The following is a 12,132-nucleotide window of genomic DNA, read 5'->3' on the forward strand; positions in this document are numbered from 1 at the left end:
GAACTGTGCAGTGGATGAAATCTTTAAGTGATACTTCAGCCTCCTACATCTCAGCAAAGGACATCTAAGCACTTTATGAAGAGATATTGTGGGCCAAAATCAGGCCCCATCAGTTGGTGCTGAGTTTGGAGTTCGGGCACCGAACGCCGAACTACTTAAAAACTGGAATCGAGGCGTTTAGTAAACCAGCCTTTCTGAGGCAGAGTAACACCTGGCTACTATCAAGGAGCATAGCATGTCTTACACCAAGGCCAGAAAGAGTTTAGCCCCATCTATTCTGAACTATTCGCATTCCTATACTTAGTCAAACCCGAAGAGTCCTTAATGATAAAATCTGTCACTGTATGCCGGCATCTCTTTATAATTTTCTTAACTACTTCACTCAAGAAAATGTGGTTGAAAATGCAAGAAAATTATGCTAATGATTTGCACATAATTAGAGAGATTCAACAAAATCTGCCACTTGGCATGTTTGGCATCTATACACTCTTAATACTAAATTAATCTCGAAGATATCTGTATCATTTTACTGCTTTGCTATCAAGCACCTCTGGTCTGACAGGGGTCAACTTCCATCAACTTCTTGGCAAATATTTAAAATCATTACTTTCTCCACAAAATAGTTCTCTAACACTCCACTTTTCCCTTCTATTATTGTTCATAGAATCATAAATGGAGAAAAACTAAGCTCACCAAGCCCAATCATCAGCCCATCCTCACCATGCCCACTAACAATGCCATTCAGTTATCTATCCACCCTTTTCTTGAAATCCTCCAGGGATATTGACTCTATGGGCTTTGGCCTGTTCTGAAAAGAAACCGATGATGGAATTGTGGATTTTGGTTCAAAGCTCAGCATTGGGAATGCTGTCTATCAAAAAAGGAAGAAGTCTTATTTTCACAGTGGAACAAAGGTCAGGGGAGGAAGAGTAATAATATGGCCCACTGTTCCAAAAGTCTTCAGCCAGCACTTCTGAAAATTTGCTCAAAATATTAGCTGCATTATGAAGCTAAAGGCAACAGTGAATATGCACAACTCAGCAAAAAAGACTTCTTACCTAGAGAGCACTGATGAAACTAAAGCTACTGTTAGACTCATAATCCTGACTGCCATAATTCACCTGTTGATGAAATTTCCATCCCCTTATCCAGATTAAAAACCCCAACATTGCGAGGAGGAGGAGACAGGCAGAAATAATTGCCTGTTCTCCTATGCAAAATAGCACTTATGTTATGGAAGTCCTATTAACTTCCATGGGAAAGCACAAAAGCTGTCACTGAAATTAGCTAAGAATGCTTACGTGTATAGAAAAAAGAGAAAGGATATTTGTGAAGTTTCTTTCCATTGCCACGGCAGAGCAGCCTGAAATGTCTTGAGCTCTACACATAAAAATCTCCATTTACTACTCTGAACGCACAATCTTCTTTTCTGCATGAGAAATTTTTCTTCCTTCAGAGTACTGTCCTCATTTCTAAGTCAGAAGAATTTGGAATTAATATGGTACTGCATATAAACAATGCAGAATGTAACAGAGCTTCAAAATTCAGAGCCTAAGATACCAAGTTTGTTTTCTTTGCAAGTGATTGATGCCCTGTAGGACATATAATGATTATATGGCATGAGGAGGGGGGAAAATGGCCTTTTGAGTGACATAAGCATTTAGTCAAAACATAACCAAAACACCAAGAAAATAAATGCTTTGGAACTGCTCAAACTGAATACGACAGCATTAATATCTGTAAATTGGATGAAAATAAAACCCCTCCAATAAGAAAAGAAATTAAGAAATTTGTTATACACTAATGCCATCTACCAGACATCAGTGGAAGTAGCAGGAAAAAAAAGCCAAATGAAACAGAGAACGCAACAAAGATTAAGTAAGGTTGTGTTCATAGCCACACGCCTTTTTTTTAGCAAGTTGTTCTGCTTTTCCTTTTTTTCTGAGTAAGGACTTCAGAGCATTTGTGGATGGAAATATTTATCATTTCTCCTAATTTGCAAGGCATCAGAAAAACAAAACACTTTTAAATTTCCCTTCCAAAGAACTTAGAGGCATAACTTATATTTACAAGACTTAGAATTATCATTACTCTTCTCCCAGAAGTGGACGCTCTCTTATGCCATGGAAAATAACAATAACAAAAACAATGTATTTTGCATCAAATTCCACATCATATCTCATTGCTTCTTCAATCTGCCTTGGTCTTGAAATTGCAGACTGCTGCACAGGACTGCTTCTTTGCCTAAACCTTCTCGAATTGCTGATCCAACCCCATTTTGCATATACTTTTAGATCGTTCATTAACTCCTGCCAGGAAAATTCTAGATACAGTTTGAGCTCTTCCACTCAATCACCAGCTCTTGTCTCAGGGTTCATTTCCTCTGGCAACGTTTACAGTCTCTTGGAATATTTAAGCCTGTTTGCAAAGGTTTCAGCTGGTGTTTTGGGACTTGCTTTATGTATGTTTTTACGGATTTTCAAACATGCAGCCTTCAGAACAAAGCAGAAAATCATGAAATCAGTTGGACATTAAATTCTAGTTGTGCCGTTAAGCTGTGCATAATAAAAGCCAAAACAGATTTTTAAAACATAGGTATAATTTTACTTAGAATTCCATAACTGTGCCAAGAAATAGCAGCCATGGCCCAGTCTTTAGCAAACATACTTTTCAGAACTCGAAGCTGGTATCCTTCAGTTTTCCCTTTGGATGTCCACCAGAAGTAAACAGCAGATGCCTGTTCAGTCTCAAAACAGGGAGAAATAGATGCAGCTACAAAATCTGACAGTGCAGTGCCACAGACATGGTCTCCATCTGCTCTTGTGGGCACAGGTACACACAGAAACTGGGAGCCAGAAGCAGCAGTGTTTGAAACCAGCAGAGAATGAGGTGGACTGAACCATTTCGAGAGACCAGAGAATGTCCCAATTTTACAAACATCACTGCCTATGCATATGTTATTTCAGCCAACACCTCGCTTTTTCCTGTAAGTAAACTAACTCAAGTCTTGCTCAGAACACCTTAGACTTTTAGTCCCTAATATCTTTCTAGGAAAATCCTTCATTAACTGTAATAGATAGAAAGAATCCAGTTTTCCATATAAACACATTCAGACCAGTGACACCTCTTCACATCAACTTTTTTTTTAATTGCTGTAAAGAAGCCCTTCCAGAAATATTTACACATACTAACTAACAAAAGCACCACACAGAAATTCTGCAGTGTTTGTCTCTTCCTGATCTCCCAGAAGGACAGAAAACAAGAGCTCCTCAGCCACCACATTTAGTCCATCTCTGCAATGGAAAGATTCATACAAAAAAAGCCATTCTGAATAGCCACTGATTAAGAAATTGCAACAGTGCTGGGAGCTGCAGTTGATTCAAGGTGAGAGGAATCCCACTGAGCTGGAGGTAGTTGGCAATGCACAAAGAGGAATTTCCATGTTGTCAAAACTCTTCTGCAGTGCCTGATTCTGGCATGATTTCCTAGTGACTTGTTAAGAAAAAATGAGCCCTAATCACTCTCTTCTGGTGCTCCCTTTGCTCCCTGGATGAATATTCTTCAAGTGCAAATAAAATGTTCAACAACAGCAATTTATTTTCTGTCTCTTGCAAAAAGAACTGCAGGTAGCAAGGCTTTTGTATTGTCAGCTGGCAGCAAGTGGGCTACAGCAAAGCCTCCCTGCCAGGACTGCATTCCCCTCCTTCTCCTGTCTTTGGCCATCTGTGAGGTTAGGGCCGTAATGCACCACAAGGCCACATATGAACATGGAAGCAGTTTCCTGTGTTTTTTAATCATCTCTGCTACTGTAAGTGCCTGCACGGCGTTAGGAAGATGTAGCCACACATGAAATTTGGACGTGGAGATCCAAACTCTTGTTTCTGATCACAAGAAGTAGATGCACCATATTCACAGGGAGTCCCAAAAGGAGGAATATCTACATTATTATTATGGTACTAGCCTATGGCTTAAACAGCCCACATCAGAAGAGCAGAGGCATACCATTACAAAAGTTTGGGTTTTTGTTGAATCTCCTCTCTGTCTTAGTATTTGCTGTCTCTATTTCACCTGGCTTTCCCTTCCAAGCATGCTGGCAGCAGATGGGTTAACAAGAAAATTATCTGGTGAAAAGACATTTCCAATAAATCAGTAGATAGCAAAAGGGAAAGAGTACTTGAGTAATTTTTTCTTCCCACAATTTTATTATGCTGTTGGCATTAAGCCATTACAAGGTAAATCACCCAAGTTATGTTGCACAGCCATTTCTGAAAGGACAGTTATTTAAATCACTGTTCAAACTATACCTCTTGTTTTGAATGGAGGATCCTGTTTATTCTGCATGGCACTTCATGTCCATTTAAAAGTTTTGAAAATGAGAGCTGAAATCAAAGCTAGAGTTGTAATGTTGCTGCAAATGGCACATCATGGCATTGGCCTCAGTGTTGTCCTCACATTCCTCTTCCCCTCCTGCATGAGGGGAACCGTGACAGCAACACCCCAGCAAACAGCCATACACCACCTTCTTTTGTTCCCTTTTGGTAATATGCAGTGGAATAACACTGGCCGAAGAGGAGATGATTACTCATATTTTCTTTGCCTGGACTTTGCTGATCTGAGCACTAATCCTCTTTGAGTTTGCACATCCATCAGTGTATGTATTCACTCATCAGTTACTGACTCATGGCTCCCCAACAAACACAGACGTCCAGCCTACACACTGGAAAGATTCTCCCGATTCAAATCTTCCAGAGCAAGAAAATTACTGGCAAAAATATTACAGTTTTGACAGAACTTGGTCTTTTCTCAGTTCAGCCTGCAACCACGGTTTTCAAAGGAAGTTTTCAATGTGTCACTCCACCTTGTGATGATCTAGTGGGGCAAGTTGCAGCTTGGTGCCCTATGGGAATGGCACTTGCTGCCCTGCACTGGGGAACCACGAGTGCCGCCTGCTGAAGGCTGCTCTGTCCCACGACCCAGCACCAGCATCCAGAGCCCAGAAACAGAATTTCCCCAAGGAAACAGTCTAGAAGGATTCACAGAATCATAGAATGGCTTAGGTTAAAAGAGACCTTATAGATCATCGAGCTCCAATGCCGATCAGTCAGCTTTTGTTCTGTCTTCTTCTCTAGGTATGCTTTGTCCCTCTGGCATGCTCTCAATTCACAATGACCTGCAAAAGTGCTTTAGAGACCACACAGCTCACCAAGACAGATATCAGAAAGATGATGAGATGGCACGAAAGACATTGACACAATCTGCCCCAAGCTGTTGTAGGCTCCTGAGAGCTGCTAAATGCCTTGCTCTACCTGACATTTCCTTGTGCAATATCTGGTATCTTCACTTTGCATTCTTGAACTTTAATTAGTTTAACAACTTGCAGGGGACTTTTTATATAATATTTTATTTAATCAACACGTTTTTCATTGTAATATTTGGTTGCAGGAGGAGAACACGCTAAGATAATGAAAAGTACTGGAGCAGCTGAAAACTTAATTAAAACACGTAAAAATTAATTATACATCTCATCATTGATTTTGTCTGGAAAAGCTGATATGGCAAACAGGAAATCAAAAGCAAGGAAGTCATGTAGAGAATCACTGATGCAAAAGTGATATATTAGCGAGAAGAATATGTTCTTACTCAGAACAACCATTCACTCCAGGCCCACAATCCAGCACTGAGCTGAATTCCACCCGACATCACAAAATTGCCAATCAAGCATCAAAAAGGAGGCTGATTAAGGTGAAGCCAGAAGAGCAGGGAATACATAATACTGCTATCATGTATAGGATTTTATGTGAGACTGGTATCACGTGGTTAATAAAGTCAGCCTCTTGGGTATCTTTTTCTGCCTCTGACACACCATGAAATACCATCCCTCAGGCTCTGAGCTGGTGTCTGGTTAGGGCTGCACACTGCAACAAGGGGCCACTTGGCAATGCAAAGAGATTGTAATTCACCTTAGCTGCCACACTAAGCTGGACCATGAGCACACCTGCCTTCAGTCCCTAGGGTTAGAATGGCACGGGGAGCAGAGCAGTTGAACACTAATGCTGTACCCTGGCAAAATTACACACTGTCCTCTAACTTAAATAATAATTTTCTCTCCCTCTTGTCAGTTCCCAAGCTTGTTTATAAAGTATAATTATATCCTATTTCAACTTGCATCAGTAGAACCAGTTAATACATCCTTTTAATAAAGATCACAGTACAGAAGGCCAATCTGGGAGCACCATAAATTTTATCAGGAGCTCTATCTTTGGGTAAGTTACTTAACTTCTCTGAGTCTAAAGCATGGAATGAGAAAAATATTGCTTCATCAACCTCAGCAGAAAGATTATCTAACATTATCTAATACTTATAAAGTGCTCTCATATCTTCAAGTAAAGACCATAGAAACGTAAGGAAGTACTGACCCAGATAAGGGTTAAGAGCAAAATCTTTTTCTCAGTGACAGCTTTCAAATGACCTTGTAATGTTAGGATTTCATTCTCTGTGCAAAGGAAGATCTGTCAGGTCCAGGAGCCGCGTTTTGCTATGACTGCAGACGACTTGGTATCAACAGGAAAACAAGTTTAGTCACTATCCAAATGTCAAGAGCTGCCAAATCAGTGCTTTGATGAAATGTCAGGAATACTAACTCGGTTTCAGGTCTGCACTGATTTAACACTGCACAGCCAAAAAGCAATCTGGTCACAGGAAAATAGGAAATAACCAGCAGCAGTATACAAATTATGTACACCTCTTCACTTTGAAGTCAAGCTCAACAAGCTGAAAAACATAACAGAACACCATACATATTGCTACGTCTGTGTTTTAAAGGCGGCTAACCTCCCTATGTTGCACATTCACGAGTACAAATATTCTACTTAACGAGGCAACCTGAGTGTTCAGCACTTTATCCAACCTGCCACCATGCCTCGTGCAGGAAGGCGCCTGCAAAGGGAGTGTTCCAGACACGAGGTTACCTGGAGGAATCAGAACACACTCCCTTACATGGCTGAACACTGGAAGGGCAAAAAGCACATTCCTTTTCTGCATCCAACAGCTAGTGAGTAGGTGCCTGTAACAGAGCAATGCCTGTGGCCGAGTGCCTGCACAGGATGCTCCCCTATTGCTTGTGAACAGCACAGCAGTTTGCTGTGGAAGAGCAAAGATATTTCCCAAATGAAGTATGTTGACAAAAGCTGGCTGAGTTGTTGCCAAACTACAAATGTCTCTTGCAGCTGACACTACCACCTGTACGGTCTAGGAGATACCCTGCAAAAATCCATATACATATTATCGTGTATTGACACATAAAGCATTGTTTTTAACACAAAGAAGCCTTTATTTGCAAAGTGTAATTTTGGTCTCACATTTTATCACATAATTTAAACCTAATTATTTACCCAGGACCACACACACACTGAGAAAGTCACGCTGTGGTATTTGAAAACCCAAATAACATCCCATTGACAGCATGGCAATGTTTCATTTTATAATTCAACCTGGTAAGCACTTCCACAGGAGGGAATATAAAAGTACCTCCTGCCAGGAGAGCACTGCCAGGTCTTTTACAAATACTACAGAAGTTTCCCAAGCAGGTGGCCCATCAAACTCAAATAATTGATCCATGTCAGTTAGACCTGGAAGCTCAATAGTACAGCACATCATTACAAGAAGCAACATAAGAAGAAAGTCCATGTGGTTTCCCCCGCAGCAAGCAGTTGAAAGGAAACAGAAAAGCTCTGCTATCTTTTCAGCTTTGCGCACACTTCCCTTGAAGTCTTCAGGAAAAAGCAAATACTGATAACACAGATACAGGCCCCTCCTCTAAGACTAACTTATTTTTCTGAAAATAAATAAATAAATAAAATACTGCAGTATTCTCTATTTCTTTATAGGAAACAGTTCAATGAAGGAAGAAAAAAGATGATTTTGGCAGGTTCAAGTGGTGCCACCTAAATGGCCCATTTCCCTGTAATGCAGCTTTTACATGCAGTTTTTACATTTAGTTTTCATCATCACTGACAATGGCACGTGTCTATTGCTGGCACTGCCGTGATTGCATCAATCACAACCAGATTAATTTGGTTATGTATTTTCTGTAAACATCGAAGCCTTAGATGCCCAGCACTATGGCTCCTGTTGGACAAGCAAAATCACTCACTAGCTACACGTTAGGACTTTAAAAAAAAGATAAAACTGATGTTTGAACCACTGCAAGTGCAGAATAAAACCCTCTCTTTCAGCCACAATCACTTAATGAATTATTTATTGAATTTGGGCAGCAAAATCAGAGGAATCACAGAATTGCAGGGGTTGAAAGGGAGCTCTAGAGATGACTGAGTCCAAACTGCTTGCTAAAGCAGGTTCCCTACAGTAAGCAGTAGCCCACAGTCCATGGCTTACAAGCAGTAATTTGCCTGTAAGACCTTCCTGCCTCCATGGCAGATCAGAAGTTACAGCAAAATGAGCAACAAGGCCAAAGACTAACACTGTCTGCAGTGCAATTGCACCTATGGGTGAGGAAATGTCAGAGACCACTCCATTATAGACATATCAATACAATCTAGCAACCACTAACCATATCTCCTTTCTTACATTAAATGCCTTTGTTCTTGAGTTGTTGTTTTGTTTAACACTTGTTTGGAAACACCATCAGCAACCCCACATACAGTACTTTCACCAATGTTTATACAAGTAAATTCCAAATACTGCCAACAGAGCAGCGAGCTAATTAGGTTGGATACTGCTCGGCTGGCAGGAGGAGGAAGATCAGAGATGCTTCTCCCTGCCAAATTTTGTGCCACTGATCCCTCAGCTGGGTCACATCACCCCCTGGACATTCCTGATCCTCTCTGCTACCTACTGGGGAATTTCAGGTGCCTGTGATCCCACCCCACTCTTTGACAATATGCATAACATTAGCAAGATGAAATGACATCGAGCCTTTATTTTTCAGATAGATATAATAATACTTAGTTACTTTCAAAGAGAACTGTAAGGCCTAATTAGATAATTAACGTGAAAGTGCCTTTAAAAAGGCTATGTACACACAAAGCACTACTGTATTATTATGTAGGCAGGCACGGGGAGCTCTCAGAAATTTTCCAGCAGGTTATTTGTTGTTCTGGAAGAAGTCTTTTTCTGCATACTGCAGTAGGATAATTATTATCATCATCGGATTCACTTCCTGTTTTGTTGCATCTGCCCACCAGGAATGCTGTTAAAATGTTACTCTGCTGTAGTGAAAATACTGCTGTCAGAAATTTAGTTACACGTTTGTTACTGGAATCATCATTATTTAGATCTATACGGTACCTGTAATTCCCAACACTTTTTATGTGCGTTTCCTTGTAATGGGATTTGTTTTTTCTGACTATGTTGAAATATTACAAGAATCTGTGAACTTGAATTGCATGGCTGCACAGCTGATTTTGACATTACCACACATCCAGGAATTTACCTCCTATGTGCACTGCATAAATACGATATACACAAAAATTCACTGAGTTATGATTGGGCTCGAGGAAAGCATGGCAATAACTGCCATTCTCCACTGGAACACACAAATTGGAAATGCTCTATATGAATGGTGGTACGTGGTACTAGAAGAAGTTGGCCAAATATGCTCACTTATGTTACTCGAATAATTGTGTAGCCCATAAAAATCCCCTCGCGTAGGGCAGGTGAGGATGATTTCACCCTACAGCCTCAGTTTTTGGCTCCCTTCCAACCAAATCTCACAGTAAATCATGCTGTGATCCTGTTCAGCTCAGGATTGGGCCCTGAACCCTTACATCAATCATATTTCTACAGAAGTTTAAAGACAGACCATCGAGCCCAGAAAAGCTGGTTTTCAGTATCTCAAATACAGACAAAACCAAGACTGCTTTTCCATTTAGAGAAATTTCTCTAGAGAGCATTTTGTGTGGCCTGCTCTGTTACAGGATAAAGAACCAACAGGTCAATTTGCCCCACCAGCATACAGTGTCTTTCATGACTGCTTCCTATCAGCAAAAGCAGGAACTATCTGAACAAATTCATTTCAGATTGATGAAACAAAAACATTGCCAGGAACTACGCTCACCTCCATACAGCTCTTCTAATAGTCCAGATCTGGTGAGGTTGTTTTTTTTTGCTTATTTATTTATTTATTTAAGAAACCAATAATGCAATGTTTTCCCCAAAGAGGAAATATCTATAAACCTCAATTCCCTATAATAAATCTAATTTTTAAGTCTGTTCATTTTGATCAGTCTCCATTATTCTATCATAAAACCGGGCAGACAATGTACATCCGTCCAACTCCAACTGAGTGGAAAACCCTCCATAAGAGAACAGGAAAGAAATCTAAACAACATCAAATATTTATATCATGGGAAAACATCAAGAGATGCTTCTTTTGCAGCTTGTACTGTATATGTTTTACATGTAAATTAAGCTGAGTGGTTCCTCTTCACAGCTTCAAGCTGTTGCTAACGCTTCATAGATTTTTCAGGCAGACAAATATTGGTGAAAAGTGTTTTATAATCTTCATACAGAAGATTTATGAATACACGTGAACTAGAAGTCTAATGTGCTGACACACGGCCCTGGCTCAGTCTCATTATAGAGTAATTTGTACCCCTAGTTTAATTGCTGTTGTTTAAATGTAAATCATCCTATCCTTTCATGCAGCTCTGCCAAATTTGATTTTAGAGTTGAACATACCAGTTCTTCCAGAGTTTGTATGGCTTACACCAAAACTAGCATTAGCTTACAGTAAAACCACTGCAGCTTTGGAAGAGAGTTCAAAACACCCTGTTCTGCACTCTTTCCCAATGCAAATTGGCAATGCTTCTTCCCAACCCGGCTCTAATTATAAAAATAATCTGTTTGCTATTTTTAGATGCCTAAGCATGTTGCTTCATTTCAGCCCTTGTATTACTCTTACCCAGACAACAGAGGAACGCTATTACATGACATGAGGTGAACTGCAGTACCTCCAGCAGCTGGCAAATCTCACGCCAGCAATTCATGGAGATTGTACCAGTATTACAATAAATTAATGCTTAGGATGGAAACTGGCCAATGCAGTTAGAACATGATACTTAAGCTATGACATTTTCTATTAGCAAAAAAATGTATGCCAATACTGCCACGTATTGTGAATGCAGCAAGAGACAATTAATGCAATGGACAGCCACTTAGTGAAACCAGGGACCTGGATTTGAGCAAATGGCAAAATCTTGCATTTTTCTCACTTGCTTTCCACCCCAAATCTCTGGCTGACTATAAAAGGAAACTGAATTGGTTCAAATCATATATTCAGCAGCAATTAGCAAAACCATCACCCTACTGGATATTTTGTAAGCTCACATACTACTGAAAACTGTACAGTGTTTTCAAAAGAAGTTACACACATTTTTAGAGGGCAGATCCATCGTGGCCTAAATACAACTGCAGGCTCAGAAAGACCTTGTGAACTACAAACTATCAGAAAGTAGGAGCATATGGCTTAGGAAGGATTGCTTCATCCATCCTGTTTACTGCTCATATTTCAGCATCCATTAACAGTGACAGCCAAAGAAAAAAGGTTTTGGATGTGAGTCTGATTGGTGCGATGGTTCTTACGCATTGCATATCTCAAGATCTCCAGGAATAACCCTTTCATGAGAGAATCAAGTTGAAAGGTGCTCTGTATGGCCAAATGGCAGCCAGTCCTGGGCAGAGCTCAGCCCAGCCAACCTGCATTTGTCTGCGAAACATTTTCAAACATCCTAACAGGGAAGAGGGAGAAAATCCTTTAACCTTGACCTGTAAATCCACATCTGCTTTATGAGACGCACGCTTAAGGCTCATTAACACGTCTTATGACAAAGCCATACTTAACCATCTTACTGAATTCACATGGATTTATTGAAGCAACTCAATAATTTATGCAACAAAAGTCTAAAAGCATGAACTTCTCTTGTTTAACCTAAAGGCATCAGCTTTGGCTGACAGCTATTGAAGTCTTTTATGGCTCAGACACAAGGGAAGGAAAAAGACATATGCTCACTGTGCTATACCTGATAGGTACATGCTGTCTCTTTCCTTACAACTTCAACCAGGTAACGACCTTCACTTGTGTTTGGTACAGTCACATTTATAAAAAACTATACA

Source organism: Meleagris gallopavo, chromosome 15 (assembly GCF_000146605.3).
Source record: "Meleagris gallopavo isolate NT-WF06-2002-E0010 breed Aviagen turkey brand Nicholas breeding stock chromosome 15, Turkey_5.1, whole genome shotgun sequence".
Lineage (NCBI taxonomy): Eukaryota > Metazoa > Chordata > Aves > Galliformes > Phasianidae > Meleagris > Meleagris gallopavo.